We start from the raw sequence: 12,514 nt of genomic DNA, 5'->3' as shown, positions 1-12,514 counted from the left end.
TTACTTATTTTGTGATGTTATTTGTCTTTGTTTTTCTTTTGTTACTATACTAATTTACTAAATAAAGTTGTTGATGAAAGAATCGGCATCGGCATCGGCCAACAATTTGGTATCGGTCGGATACTATTGCTTAGCGCCTAACCGTCTTGAAAGTTTGGAAGTTGGGTTGATACAGTTTGGAGTACGCTGAGTTCACTTGAATCTGGTTCTTTTTGTTTGATCTTCGGTTTTATAGCTAAAGCGTTCATTAAATTTTCATAACATAACTCAAGGGAATTCATCTTATAGGTTGTGATTGGACCTCTACTCTCTTCTTTCGACCATCACGTTAGCTGTGCCAATCTTCGAAATTAGCCGTTTTTAGTTCGGACAGCATTTCAATTAATAAAACCCTCTCTTCGACGAGCACAATATTCCCGACTAGACTCAAAGAACAGAGTTGCGGTGAACCAAACGATTTGAACTCAGATTACCTCTAACAGTCTTGAAAGTTTGAAAGCCTGATTATTACAGCCTTTCCTCCTTCCTAAACTAGTTAAGGGCCAATCAAACAAACAACTAGTATAAATTAAATAAACTGGGATAATCACATATAGATCGATTATAGAGAGTTGAACAAACTATATTCTTGCGAGCAGTGCTTACACATAGAGAGTTGAGATGATCGAACTCGATGAACCCAGCTTACCTCCCTGGAACTTGAGCCATGCAAATTCAAAAGGTATAATAATTATTCACTGATCACTTATGCTACTTACCTTGCGCGTTTTACTTATTTCGAGAATTTATTGAACTACTACCTTCGAAAAACAATAAAATTTTAATTGCAGCCTTATTAAGTTCAAATAAGTTTGCAGTTATTTGCGCCTTATGAAAAAGTACACTTGCGTGATCTTAAATTAATTAACATTTATAAAAGTGGTGATCGTAAAAAAAGTACATGCTATTTTGTGCGGCGAAGCCACTAAACTCCCTCAAATATTCGAATATTCCACTCGCAACGGTGACTACGTGCAGCAATGTGAGGGAGACATAAATGTTTTGTGACATAATTGAGCGTGTGATACCGAAAATTGTCCAACACCCTACTCAATCAAAAGTGACCAGATACAAAAAAAAAAAAACAAAAAGAGGGAATAATTGTTAAAGCTACACAGTAGTAGCAACCAAGAATACAAGAGAGAAAAAGGTGGAATAAAGAACGAATTTCGTTAAACGCTCCTTATTTCAGCGTAAACCAAACCCGGCGGTGGCATATAATCGCTTGTTTAGAATCTTCGCTGGAAGGTGGAGCAACAAAGCGACGAATACAATTCCCATATAATTCACAGTTTATTGTGTTGGATGCGCATGCGCACAGGCGCACACACGCAACTTTATCGCCGATCAGCGATCTTGAAGGATTAAGCGCATACTCAAGAGGCGCGATAATGATCCCCACGCTGCCATGCGGCGCAAGAACTTTTTTCACTTTTAGTAGGCCTCACCGAAAATTACAAAATCAGCATCTCTGAAACGAAAAGCGTTAAAATACCACCAAAAGTTGGTGGTGGTAGTGTGGTTATCACTGTGCTCATCAGCAGCGGCGTCAAATTTGAGTTGTTGTTGTTGTGCGCATGCGCGTGAGTTTGATGACCGCCCATGTGCTTACTACGCGCCAATGCACTCCTGCCGCCACTTACTGTTGTTGTGGTACGAATGTGTGACCTGCCACAAATCGGGAAGACGGGCTTTCTCTGTCTGAAAGTCCATACACTTTCTGCTTGTGCAATGATTTAGTCTGGCGTTTTCGTTTTAAAATCAAAATCTTCTGAAAAGAAAAAAAAAAATTGCTCCGCTGTTGTTTATGTACCCTTTTATGCCCAAGCGTAACGCTTTGTTCAAGGTAATCCATATTCTAGAATCTAATCAGGAATGTTGAGGGTTTAGTGCTTAAAGCTTCGACCTACCTACCTATTTGGATATATATATCGAACAATATTATATTTTTTATAATAGCTATAGGACCTTCTTCTTTCTATTTCTTATCCGGTCTCGTCCTTTGCTTTATGATGTCTCCATTCTCGAACAATTAAAAGAAGCTTCACGAATCGATTTGGAGAGAATCAAGGGCGGAATAAAATATGACGCGTTTCCGCTAAAGGCCCTAAGTTAATATTGTAGATTGTACTTTGGTCCGACTTGACAAACCAAGTATATGAGTAGATTACCACTTTAGATGTCTCTCTTGATTCTGATTTTGCGAGAGATGGACCACAGCATTGCTGGAACCATGTGAGAGTAGCTTATCTCCACTAATTGTACTTAAATTTTGAAATAATTTACCTACGATACGTTGTGTGCTAGGTACAAAAACATCGTTTACGCTCGTGCTTATTCTCCCTTACATAATATTTTAATTTTTTTTTTTACTTTCTTTCCACGGTGTCTTGTCTTCATGTCTTCATGTGTCGTCTTGAAGTTAATCACCTCAAATGTATTTTAACTTTTATAACGCTTCCAAACAAAAACAATACCAACTTAAAACCAACAACAAAAACTTGTTGTTAAAGTGTTTGTTCTTCCACGTATTGTGTCAGCCAGTCGGCCAACCGTGTTCTCAGGCTTGTAATATGAGAAGTGCGTACGCGTCGCCGATGATGATGCTTAGTAAACCCGCTTAGAGTTTCTACAAACTTAGACGGGACTCAGCTTTGGGAAAACTCACTTTGGGGAAAACAGGATAGCTTGGGTATGTCATTTGCTGTTGTTGTTGTTATTACTATCGCCCGTTTGTAGTGTTGTTGTGTATTGCCTAATTGATTTTGTGCATTTGTCTACGATTTGTTGTATTTTTATTAATTGTTATTGTTGTTAATTTCAATAAATTCCATAAGCAGATATACATTCTTTCCAACTTACCTCCGTTCGAGGTTAGTTTAATTGTCATTTGATATTTGTTGCTATCTGCTGCGCGCTTTGAATCGGCCCATTCTCGTTTCGTTGACTTTTTTTTTAACAAATTAGTGTCATTAAAAATTATCAGCGCCGCGCAGTGCGTATGATCTACGGTAGTGCGCTCGCAGGTTACCGATGCAGCTTTGCGCCTACCCCACTCGAGAAATTAGTGAAGCAAGGCGTCTGCATACTTGTACGTTTGATTCTTCAGTTGGGTACGATATCAACTCTGTGCGCTTGCTTTATCAGCGGTTTGAACGTCGGTTATCGTTGAACTTTTCGGTAAATTTCGGTAACTTTGTGCTTTAAAGCTCGCTCTCATGCAAATTACGGGTACATGTGTATTTCGATAAGAATGTAGCGCTTGTCGGTAGTTAATGTCGCTTATCGTTATTTATAACAACATATTTTATATATTTAATTACATTGTTCAAAGACTTTGTCAATCCGCGCTTTGGGTGGTCAGCTTACCGATGAAGATGGCGCGTCTAGTTGGCTCTGCACCGCCTAATGATGATATAATTAATTTAGTAAACCGTTTATGCAATCAGCTACTAAATTGAATGACTGAACTTTGGCGCCGAGTTGGTTTTAAGCGATGTTAGCTTTGGGCGGCAACAAGTAGCAGTTAGTGAAATGAATGTGAAAATAATATGTAAAATATTTCAGCTCATCTCTCATGCTATTTTATTTTCGAATCTCGATTTTCACTTGAGAGATAACATCGAGAACTATGAACACAGAGAATGCAACCATTCTTTCTTAATGAAGTGTAGTAAATCTAATTGAATGGACTTGGACGGATTTGAAATATTATGATAAAAAGAGCTTTAAGAGTAAACATCAGCCGCTCGAAACCGAAAACAGTCGATAACATGTCAAGACGACTGGAGTAATATAAAAATGGCTCACGTAAGAAGATCCTCATGAAGAGACCATATTAGACTCCCTTGTGGTTCTCCAATTTGGCTGGATATATTAAAATCGATCATTTCATTTAATCCTGAAGGGAATTTACTAATTTAATATGAAATACTCTTCAGTACCCAGATGGATTTCGGATCTTTGTCCGATGAAATATTCCCATATAAACAGTAATCTTTTTTACTGCTAAAGATTTACGCTGGGTCTTTCTACCTGGCGTTAGAGAAAGTAAGAAAATATACATCTTCTTCTCTTTGACTGGCGTATAACTGAGTTTACAACAGAGCAGTCAACTTGGTTGGAAGGACCAGGTGGAGAAGGATCTGGCATCACTTGGTAAAGAAATATATATTACGTATATATTATTGGTACTAGATCCCAGCCTGATCTGAATAGTATTTAAATCATGCGTTTAGGTTACAAACAAACAAAAGAAGTCTAAATCAAAACGACTAAACCAAGTTTCATAAATATTTACCCATAACGTTTGGTATTGGTATATTTGCGATAGCTAACTAAATCCACAGAAATTTACGATATCCTAGAGCTTGAAATCTGACAGAAACATATGGGCTATTTGTAAAAAGATGCGCGAAAAGGTGAAAAAAAAACGAGAAAAATAGAAGAAAATGTGCATTTGCACTTAGAAGCTCCCACGAAGCACACTGACAGTTACCTCCAATGCTTCCATGTATACTTAGGTTTGTGTCTGTATGTGGGTGTTTGCGCTGGCAACATGTAGCATATGTTGTTCGCTGATTGAATGAGGTGCAAATTGGCATTACACCAACACACACTGACCGATATGACGATTAATCAAGAATTTAACTGCTCTCACCGACGCCGAGTGTGGAGCGCAAGGGGATCAGGGACGCACACAAGCGCTATATACTTACAAGCGGTCGAAGGAACTGCGGCGTGTTCACCGGTGAATGACCTGCCCAGCTGGGATCGAATGCCAATTCAATTGACTGCGACTAGTTGAGGCCAACAGTTCATATTGCTACCAAATAGCTAATACAAACGCTTGAATAAAAACAATAATATCACCGCTAGTGTGTGTGTGTGTACGTCTGCGTTTTATGGCTTAGTCGCCTACTCTTGCCATTGTTGCGCCATTCCAGCACTCACTTAAACACTTAATATTTTCCCTGACTTTGTCTACTGGACGCAGGATGCGCCGTTGGATTATGTAACACGATAGCGGTGTATCTTGCGGCATTGCAGGCAGGTAAAATGAAAAACAACTAACAAATCGAAATCCATAATAAAAACAATCATAACCGACAACGAGAGCGAGAAACAACAGTAAGAGAAACCCGGCCAATTGACTGCGTCAGCAACCCTTCATATTCCTGCGATGCCCACGAACTGACCGCCCAGAGCCAATCAAAAGTACGTAGTAGACAGACGAACGTACAAATAGTGCAGACACCAACAACCGGACGAGACGATGTGCGAGCGAACAGCAAAGCGACAGGCGCATAGCTCCAACCGAACCAGTTGAGCAGCGCTGCGGCAGCGGTGTGCGGCGCGTTGTCCGCATGAAAAGGTAATCAGGTAAGAATGACCAGAATGCAATGGCAATGCCAGCAAAAATGCGGAAAAGATTTATGTGTGACATCTTAACACCGCATGCGGTCCACCAACAGTGCGACGCAATATAGCGGTGTATATAAATATGTACATTTGTACTATATATCCAGTCCGAATACTATGCCACTCATCGTAGTGGACAAATGTGTTCGCGCAGTACAGGCGGCTCAGCGGTGCAACGCGTTGGTGCATTTAAATCGGTTATTCCACACGCGCCGCAGCCACCGGGTTCAAGTTGGGGCGATCCGGTTGTTGTGGTCGTACCTGAATGCGCTGCTTGTCCCTGTGCGCGCGAGAGGAGTAAAGGCGGTATTATCCCTAACGCAAACAATGGTCTCGTCGGCATTGGGGCAGGGTGTGATGTGTTGTGGTTGCGTTATTTAACACAATTTTCATTGAAATCATTGAATAAAGAATACAAACAATGATCCAGCTGATTGCACACCATGCTACACGGTGCGTTTGAAGCGTTGAGGTTTGTTAATTGTAAGCGTAAATGAATTGAAGACGTCATAATTAGGTGTGAGTGTATTTGGTTTATTATTATCCCCACTTGTAACACATTTTTAGGATACTCGTTAATTCCTTTCAAAGAACTCGTACATATATAATAATCTTTTGATTTCGTGCTCATAAAATGAGTAAAATGAAACTCACTTAAATTATCGTAATAAATTTGATTTACGATAAGAACATGGAGTACCTTAATACATATTTGGTTAGGTTAGGTTTTGTCACTCTTCGTTGAAATTTCAGAAGTGCTCTGTAACTTGAGTCTAGTAGTTCCTCTTCAACGACTTAAACAAAGGCAAATATAGATAGAAATAGTTTTCCAAGGTACTACTATTCAAGAAATCTATTGTACATATCTATAGCCGCATAATCCAGTCGCTACGTCCGAAATTTCTTCTATCTGCTGCTATTACTTTAAGGTATGGTAAATTACCTCAAACATGTAACAATCTAACGAATATGTAAGTTTATAATTCTAAGATCGTTCCAGTAAAAGCCCTACTTCACGTTTGTCCGTTACTTCTAAAGATTCCTTTTCTGAAGTAAATTTCAAGTAGCATATAAAAGTGTTTCTGGTAAGTCTCGCCACAAGAACGGTATTTAGTCTCGGAATTTATTTAACTGTTGAATCTGATGCTATAAACATGATCTATTATTATCTATTTATTTTTTGAGTTACAATAGAATTGTCAGTTATTTTAAAGGGACCTGAAACTTCTTTAAAAAAAAAATACCAATTACACGATCTATTGATCATCAATCTTTATTCAGATGATCTTAAGTTAACATAAAGATTAACTTGACTTCTAACTTAGGACTCCAGAGTCAATCGGAATTTTTACCTATTGCTGTATGACCTTGACATGATCTTAAAATTCCAAAACCTGAACGTCATAATTGGTCCTAATTTAATCTTATCTTGCTTGAATTCGTATATTTAAGACAGATTTAGAGATGGTGTTTCAAAGTGCTTTGGCATTAAGGATTAAAAAAATAAAGTAAAGGTTCTGCGGTATAAAACGCTTTAAATCAACAAAGCTTGTAGACGCATTGTGTTGCAGCAAAAGTTCTCAGTGTGCGATAATGCTTTTCTTCTGACGGTGTGTGGCAGCTGCAGTGACACTGCTGTTGCTGGATGAGGCAATAAGGATATTGGGCTTGTTTATATAGGTTTACACAACTGGGCAAAAGTTGAGGGCTGCGGTTCTTCATATTTAGTATCTCTGTTTGTTTGCATGTGTTGTTTAAAGAACGCTGGTGGATCGCTTGGGTGCGTGCCACATCATCTTAATTACAAATAACAGTTATACAAACAAACACAGATTCAGATGAACAGTTTACAGAGATGTGTATGTTTGTATGTATTTACTATACGATTTTCAAGAGTCATTCTGCGATTGTTCGCCTTTCAGTTCTTTCATTGTCATTTCAATTTGTTGTAATTGCATTTTGATTGAAAAATCTCAAATTAATAAAAATTGAAATTTAACTGTAATTGAAGTGGGTATGTATGTATGATTACTTTCGAAATTCACGCGTACATTACATGACATACGCATGTTGCAACACTTGTTCGGCCATCGAGACAAGTACGACACATATTTTTTTAAACACTCGTATGTACTTATGCCCATAATTACATGAATTTGTTCCCAAACCGTTTCTTCTGCTCCACAACAGGTGGTCCCTTGTTCTCACAGGCATGCTCCCATAATCCAATTGCACGCCATTTCACCAACCGTCATGGCAGCGCGTGCATTCTCCCCTTCACGTCAATTACTTTTCTCACTTTATATTATTAAACTCAAAATTCATGTGCTCATCAGCGACCTGGTGGAATCGTAAGCGACCGCCGAATTCTTATGTCACAATGCATCAGGTACAAAAGCATAACTGCACTTGACACCAAATTTCTACGCGGAGTAATGAACTGCAACAACAATATGTAGTCATACACATATAAACATATTATATAGCACTGTAATAAATTGGTAAAATAAATATTTAGTTTGACTTTGACATTGAATTCTCTTAGCGTTCACTTAATGCTCCAACAATTCGGATGGTTTGCTTTAATGCCGGACGTCTTCGGTTGTGGCATGTTGATTTCATCAGAATCAAGCTACAATCATTATTGACATTTTCGAGCGGATCAATGCCTGCGATCAGTTAACTTTATTTATACGAGTTAGGGATGTTCATTTTGTGTGTGGAAAATTTTGAAATTATTTTTTCGAATAAAAGTACAGCAATAGATAAATAAGTTTAATATTTTGTTTAATAAAGGTGTTCCGAATAACGTGAAAGGTTTCTATTCTATTCTATTGCGACTCATACAGGATGCAACAATTTCAACAAATCAATGAATGAACCTGCGTTATTTGTTGAGGATTTATGACATCAGGTTTATTGATCAACAAGAATTTTGAGTTATTAAATTAGGTGACGATAAAGGCTAATATCGAAAAACTGAAATCTAATGATTAAGCAATTACTAAAATTCTGAACAACCCTAATGTCTCTAAAAGTAGATGGCGCACTCGCTTTGTTCGCTTTAATGTTGAAAGCTCCATGTATTCGATATATCAATTTCAATTTACCGTTGCATCAATTTACATAAGCGCCGCTTGAATGGGCTGTGGGGCTGTGGAGGTAAGTTCAAAATTTCAGAACTTGACAACGAAATCTGAGTTAACTGAGAAAATCATACCGCTGAATTTATCAACTTCTTATGTTTAAGTGGATATGCATTCTTAAGCGTGTATGTGTGTGCTGCTTTTATCGCAGTCGAATGAGTTGACATTATTAGGTAAGAAAATACTTTTAAACGAATCGCTTTACTTTTTTATTTCTTTTAATTTCTCAATTAAATTTGATTGTTTATTTGCTGTAAATTGTTCGTGATTGTCGCATTTAGACGATTTACTTTCGGTTGAACGTAAAAGAGTTGTTGAAATTAATATGTTCGTGCTATGGTTATATAGTATATATAACCGTAATGTGTGGAGAAGCTCACAGTGGATATACGAAATATATTTTAACCTTCAGGTATGCATACATACAACTTCAAGGTAAAAGGTCGGAAGTTCTAAATATTGTGGAAGGTCTTATTGATGTGAAACATTAGCCTTTTCTACATTAAGCAAGTGTTAAAATGTATATCCGTGACACTATATGTTGACAGACTCACAATTCACGTCTTTCTATAGCTGAGAAAAGTACCCTTTTCATTCTAGCTAATATTCTAGAACGTTGACGCTATCATTAGTCCATTCCAATCCGATCCTCGACCCAACTCAAGAAAAATCATATGATACAAAATATAATTTTTCCAAAAAAAGAAGAAGCTTATCAATGAAGATATAGCAGTAAATAGCAGGACTTAAAGTGGAGAATAGATCTGAGTTAGTGTCATGGTTTTCTGAAATCTGAAAAGATCCATACAATCTCTGAGGGGACGACAATTTGTTACTTTCATCATATATTGCCTCTTGAATGAAGAATCAGGTGATTGAGCGAATTTAAGGTGTGGAAAGCAGTTAATGCATCTGATTGTATTCTTTTTATTCACTTGGAACTTTAAGTAGTATTATTAAGAAAGTATTTGTGCCAAGATATATGTATATAGAGATCTTTAAAAAAGTACTAGTATTCATTTAAACGAAATAAGTTGACACATTAATCACAATCGTGTTTTTTGGAGCCTTTTCAAGTATGCACATATGTTGACAGATGCCCGAATTCCTCCTGTCAAATACGTTGTGTCAAGGAGCTGCGATCGATTAATGATCATCCAGATTTATCGGGAACTCTGCTTACGAAACATGCATGAACTTATTTTGTGAACAAGGATCCATTGAGTGAACATTTAAAACAGCTGCATGGGTAATATAAATACAAGTTTTTTCCTTTATTTATTTTTTTTTGTTTAATTTACAGGCTTGACCTCCGCAAAGGCGCATTCCTTAGGCATACCGTAGACTCATGTGTTGGCATTTTATTTCTAAGAAAAATTTAAGGCAGTGTTGCGATCAGCCAGCAATTCTACACACAGTCAGCCCACGAGTATCCTTTCGTGGCAGCGGTTGCACACCGCATTGTTGGTCTGACAAATGATTAATGAAGTGAACAGCAGGACATTTCAAGTTAATGACTTAATTAGTGCGATTTAAATTTTTCAAAGTAAGGCAGCAAGACGTTTGGTGTCCCGTTTTTTTTAACAGCTGAAAAGAGTAAACAAACGAGGTGCAAAGGAGAATAAAAAATACAAAATAAATAAGAAATGCATACACTTAAATACGAGGGTGATCTTTTAAGTCAGTGATTCCGTATGCTCAGAACAGCCAAATAATTCAACGTATCTGAAATCGTCCGTCAGATATCAGGAATAATAATGGGAATAACCCGGAATGAACTTTATTTTGTTAACTTTGCAAAATAATTCCAAGATTATTACAACATTTTCAAAATGCTGGTATAAAAATATATGATCAACTGTTGAAAATTAAAAATTAAAAAAAGTTTATTGATCTATCAAGCTGCCATCGTGGAAACAGCATATGAAGGAACTTAGGTTGTCTGTCGAAGAAAAATAAATAAAAATAGAATAAATGACAATAAATAAGAAAAAAATTATGCAAATGGCACGCCGAAGGAGGTAGTTATTCAATTAGATACTAAATTCTTAATTACCTGATCACTTATGGAGTTAGAAAAGTCGTGGTTAAGAACTATTATTGAGGTGTTTGGAAAACGTTTAAATAAATGCAAGCGCTTACACCTGGCTACAATTGTTGGCTGCTGCTTTTTACTATAGTTTCAGAATATTAATTGATATGTAGCAATATCCTGACAGTTGTGTAGGCGGCGTACGGTGTACGAGACAGCATAAAGACGGCGGTAGAGAGAGAGAGGGGAAGCAAGCAGATTGATAAATTGTATAAGACAATTGTGTGTATGTGTGTAGGGGCAGTCTCAATATTGTGCTGCCATTTTACACTTCATTCACAGTCAAGTTCAAGATGCCCACAGCGAAACACCTTTGCAGCAACAAGAGCAACAACAACAGGGCTTACTATATGTAAATGGACATTTGTAAACCATGTCAGTGGCGATTGCCCTACACATGCCACTCAGTGAGTGGTACAAGATGCATGTTGGTACAGCACAGTGTGTCCGTCTGCTCTCCTGGCGCCTAACTGCAGCAACAAAAGACGGCCGACGCCAACGTCAGCAGCTAGCCAGCCAGCGGCAATATAATCGACATTTCAAGGTTATTTGTGTAAAATTCTGCAAGATTGCAATTACAACAAAGCAGCAAACACACGCCCCTTAAAAACTTGACACTACAACAATAGCAACAACAATCAAAGCGGCATTAACATCAACAGCGGTGGCAACATTTTTGCATTGACATTGGCAATAAGTTAACATTTGTGTCGACTCTCTTCCCCATCTCGCGGCTCTGCGTTCTGAGCCCTGAACTTCACTGCTGGTTCTTGTAGCAACTGTCAGCCGCCCAGTGGCAGGCATGTGGACAGCTCCATTTACCGTTCTGTTCGGATACTTGTTCTTGTAATTTTACGTTTTGTCGATAACTTTGTCATTTGTTGTTCTTGTTGCGCCTGTTGAACAATAAAAGCGTAGAATCGTAAAATAATCAAGTACGCCTGTACATATGGACCTACGGGGCATAACGCTTCGCTCCGCACATGCAAAGCGTTCAAGCATTTCGACAACTGTAACAACACTGATTGAGTTGAGCTGTATTGAATTGTATTGAATTACAAAATATGTTGTCATGTTCAGCTGTCGACAACATGATTTGGTCGTTTCACACTTGAAGTCCTACACATGGTACAGTGCGAGCGACAATAAAGTCCGAATATACGAGCTTGTTCTATGATGTACTAGATATACAGTTATTTTCTCGAAAACAACAACATGTTTTTGTTGAACAACTCGTGCAACTTGTCGAATTTATTGCTTTATCATAAAGTGTCCCAAATTTAATTGAGTAGGAGTTTAAACACAAAGTTCCGATTTCGAACCTCTTCATTCATCTTCTTTTTCTCCTCCGAGAACACTACAAAAAACGTTTTGTTTTCTAAATTGCATAGAATCTGAACATGCGATGAATCAATACTTACTATTATAAAGAGGAAAGATTTGTATGTATGTTTGTAATGAATAAACTCAAAAACTACTGTGCCGATTTCAAAAATTCTTTCACCATTCGAAAGCTACATTCACCACGAGTCAAGTTAACGCTCTTTTGTAATTTCCTAACTCCGTTATTGAGTTAACGCTCTTTTTGTAATTTTTATACTCTCGCAACAAAGTTGCTTAAGAGAGTATAATAGTTTTGTTCACATAACGGTTGTTTGTAAGTCGTAAAACTAAGCGAGTTAGATATAAGGTTATATTCCAAAGTGATCAGGGTGACGAGTAAAGTTGAAATCCGGACGTCTGTCTGTCGCGTCCGTACAAGCTGCAACTTGAGTAAAAATTTAAATATCTTAATGAAACTTGGTTCATGTGTTTC

This window comes from Zeugodacus cucurbitae, chromosome 2 (genome assembly GCF_028554725.1).
Source record: "Zeugodacus cucurbitae isolate PBARC_wt_2022May chromosome 2, idZeuCucr1.2, whole genome shotgun sequence".
Lineage (NCBI taxonomy): Eukaryota > Metazoa > Arthropoda > Insecta > Diptera > Tephritidae > Zeugodacus > Zeugodacus cucurbitae.
Note: the sequence above shows the minus strand (reverse complement) of the source record.